The following is a 4,399-nucleotide window of genomic DNA, read 5'->3' as shown; positions in this document are numbered from 1 at the left end:
TCTCTCTCTCTCTCTCTCTCTCTCTCTCTCTCTCTCTTCCCACCCCTTTCTCTATCTGAAATAAAAAAATATAAAAAAGAACAATAAAATGTCAATAAATGCATATCTCAACCATTGAATCTAAAAATCAAAATAAATGAACAAGAAATCCAATGAATAAAAGAAAATGAATAATTAGAACCAGAGGCATGGAAACATGGAACAGATTGACAAACCTCAGAGGGAAGAAAGGAGGGGGGCCTGGGAGAGATTAATCAAAGAACTTACATGCCTATATGCACTATGTATGGACACAGACAATAGGGTGATAAAGTCCTGGTGTGGGGCAGGAACCAGGTGGAGGGAGGCAATGGAGGAGGGGAGAGGGAGACATCTGTAATATGCTCAACATTAAAGACTTTTTAAAAAGAAACTATTAAAAGAAGGGAAAGTTAAATCCAAAGTAAGCAAAAGAAAGAAAATAATAAGAACAAAAAAACAAGAATTAAATATTAGAAAAACAATAGAGAGAATCAATGAAGCCAAAGCTGGTTATTTGAGAAGATCAATACAATTTATAAACCTCTAGGCAGCCTGACCAGGAAAAAAGAGAGACAATCCAAATTACCAGTATCAGCAATGAGAGAAGCAATATCACTACAGATTCTACAGCTATTAAAAGGGATAATATGGTAATATTATGAATAACTTTATGCTGTAAATTTGACAAATGAGGTAAAATGAAAAAATTCCTTAAAAGACACAAGTTATCAAACTCACTCAATAATAAATGTGTTATTTAGAGTACCACATCATGTAGTTACTCATCTTCCTTCAAATAAGCTTCAGACCCAGAAAGCTTCACTAGTGAATTCTACCGAACTTGGGGGGAAAAAGTAATACCACTTCTTCCAAAACTTCTTTAAAAATAGAAGAGACCTGGCCGGTGTGACTCAGTGGTTGAGCATCAACCTATGAACCAGGAGGTTCGATTCCTGGTAGGGGCATGTGCTCAGGTTGTGGACTCAATCCCCAGTAGGAGGTGTGCAGAAGGCAGCCGATCAATGATTCTCTCTCATCATTGATGTTTCTATCTCTCTCTCCCTCTTCCTTCCTCTCTGAAATCAATAAAAATATATTTTTTTAAAAAATATAGAAGAGGAGAGCTCATTTCCCAACACATTCTTTGAGGTCAGTATTACCCTTATACCAAAAGCAGACAAACATATTACAACAAACAGAAACAGATAAATATCCTTCATGAACATTGTATTAATTATTTCTGCAAAACAAATTACCTCAAAACCTGATGACTTAAAACCACAATTTCTGTGAATCAGGAATCCAAGTGTGATTTAGCTAAGTGCTCCTGGTTCAATTTCACCTATGAGGCTTAATCAAGCTATTGTCTGAGGCTGTGGTCTCATCTGAAGATTTGATTGGGGCTACAGTACCCACTTGGAAGCTCACTCAGGTGGTTATTGGCAGGTTTCAGTTTCACACAGACTAAGGAACTAAGGGCCTCAGTTCTTCGCACATCATTAGCATCACTCCATAGAGTTATGTACAGTATGCCAGCTTGCTTCTCCCAATGCAAAAGAAAAGCACTTTAAAAAAAAAAAAGAAAAGAAAAGAAAGAAAGAAAGAGGTCTGGTCAGTGTGGCTTAGTTGGTTGAGAGTCATCCCATGCACTGAAGAGTTACCAGTTAGATCAGGGCACATGCCCAGGTTGTGGGCTCGATCCCAGATGGGGAGCATGCAATAGGTAGCCAATTGATGTTTCACTGTCACATTGATGTTTCTCTCTCTCTCTCTGCCTTCCTCTCCCTCTAGAAACCAATAAAAATATTTTTTAAAAAGGAAGGAGGGAGGAAAAGAAAGATACCTAAATAGAAGTCATATTATTTTAGCAAGATAATCATGAGCCCATCCAGCCTGGTTCAGTGGTTGAGCATCGACGTATGAACCAGGAGGTCACAGGTCAATTCCTGGTCAGAGCATATGCCCAGGTTGTGGGCTCAATCCCGTGTGGGGCATGCAGGAGGCAGCCAATCAATGATTCTTTCTCATTATTGATGTTTCTACCTCTCTATTCCTCTCCCTTCCTCTCTGAAATCAATACAAATATATATTTTTAAAAAGATAATCATAAAAAAAAGATAATCATGAAAGTGGCTTTCTGTCACTTCTACAATATACTATTAAACAGAAGTGAGTCAGTCAGTCTAATCCACACTCGGGGGAAGGAGATTACACAACAGTAGGTATCAGGAGACGGCATCACAGAGGACCATCTTAGAGGCAATAAAAGATTCAAATACTCTTTTAAAGATTTTAGAAAATCAAATATAACAACATAGAGAAGAATGATGTATCATGATCTGGTAGAGTTTATCCTAAAATTGTAAAGTTAAATATTAAAAAATCAATTCCTGTAATTCATCATATTAACAGACTAAAATTGGGAAACCTTATGATCATCTCAAACCGTGCAAAAAAAATTTTTAATAAAATCCAACATTCATTCATGATTTTTTTTACTTCAGCAAACAAGGAATAGAAGGGAACTTCTTCAACCTCATAAACAGCATCTACAAATACCTAGGTCCAACTTCATACATAATAGTAACGGACTGAATGCTTTTCCCTTAAATGAAGGAACAATGTCATTCTCACCACTCACTTGGCACTGCACTGCAGGACCTAGCAAGAGCAATAAGACAAAAAGAAGAAATGAACAGTATATAATTTTAAAAGAAAACTGTCTTTTTGTTGTTGTTGTTTTGTGTAGTTAATCCTCACTAGAAGATACTTTTTTCATTAATTTTAGAGAGACTGAAAAGGAGGGGGAAGGGGAGAAAGGAGAGAGAAAAATATCGATATGTGAGAACCACATTAATTGGTTGCCTCCCACACATGCTCCAACCAGGGCGGGGAACCTGCAACCCAGCTACATGCTGTTGACCAGGTACATGCCCTTGACTGGAATTGAACCCGAGACCCTTTGGGTTCAAAGGCTGATACTCTAATCACTTAGTAACACCAGCCAAGGAGAAAACTGTCTTTATTTGCAGGTGACATACTCATCTATAGAAAATCTTAAGGAATCTACAGAAAAACTACTAAAAGTAATGTGAGTTTAGCAGGTTTACACATTAGATCAACATATAAAATTCTATTGTATTTTATATACAAATAAATATGTGTCCATTTATATAACATTCTTTTTTAATTTTTTTAATCCTCATCCAAGGATATGTTTTTATTGATTTTAGAGATAGAGAAAGGGAGAGGAAGAGAGAGAAACCTCAATGTGAGAGAGAAGTATTGATTGGTTGCCTTCCATAGTATGTGCCCCGACCAGGGATCAAACTCACAACCCCGGTATGTTCCCTGACCAGGAAGAAGTATTGATTGGTTGCCTTCCATAGTATGTGCCCCAACCAAGGATCAAACCGGCAACCTTTCAATGCACAGGACAACGCTCAACCAACTGAGCAACTCCAGCTGGGCTATATAACATTCTTGAAATAACAACATTATAGACAAGAGATTAATGGTTGCAAGAAGATAGGGAAGGGGTGAGGGACCACAGTGGGGGAGAGGTGAGTGTGGTTATAAAATGGGATCCTTGTAATAATAGAACTGTTCTATAACTTGACTATTGTGGCGGGTAGATGAACCCACAAGTGATAAAATTACATAGAACTAAATATTACATGTGCACGCACACACGCACTCTCACATATACATTATGAGGTGGATCCAGGCCAAAAACTGTTTGTAACTCCATAAGCCCCTCCTCTGACTGGTGGTGCACAGAGGCCTTGTGGGTCTTTAGAAATTAATATCAATCAGAGCCAGTGCACAGTAACTGAACAAAAAGACATGGTTATTTCTCAGATTTCTTTTTTCTCTAATTCAGTCACTATGGGAGATGGCCACAGGTAGCTTTGGAAAGTCATGAAGGATATGTACTTGACACCTAGTTCTGATATTCATTGGTTATGAAATCTCCTCAAGTGACTCATATTCTCTGAGCCTCCATTTCTCATCGGTAAAATGGAAACAACAATACTTCTCAGAGTCTATGTGAGGGTGAGTGAGATAAAGCACATACCTGTATTATGCTATAGTTTGTAATATTTCATTGATTCTAAGGTGCACAATATTTCACATTTTAACCTCTTTACAAGAATGAATCCTGTAATCAATGGCATGTTCCTATCTAATTGAGAACACTTTTTTCCTTTCTTGGTGCACATCTATACTAATAAAAGGGTAATATGCTAATTAGACCGGGTGAACCGGACATCTTCAGGACATCCAACTTCCTTCCAGACAAAGCCACAGTGGCGAGGGCCAAGGCAGAGGCAGTTAGGGGCAATCAGGCTGGCAGGGAAGCAAGCAGTTAGGCGGC

The sequence above is a fragment of the Myotis brandtii genome, unplaced genomic scaffold, assembly GCF_000412655.1.
Source record: "Myotis brandtii unplaced genomic scaffold, ASM41265v1 scaffold1770, whole genome shotgun sequence".
Taxonomy (NCBI): domain Eukaryota; kingdom Metazoa; phylum Chordata; class Mammalia; order Chiroptera; family Vespertilionidae; genus Myotis; species Myotis brandtii.
The sequence above is the reverse complement of the archived record's forward strand: the minus strand, read 5'-3'. Positions refer to the sequence as shown.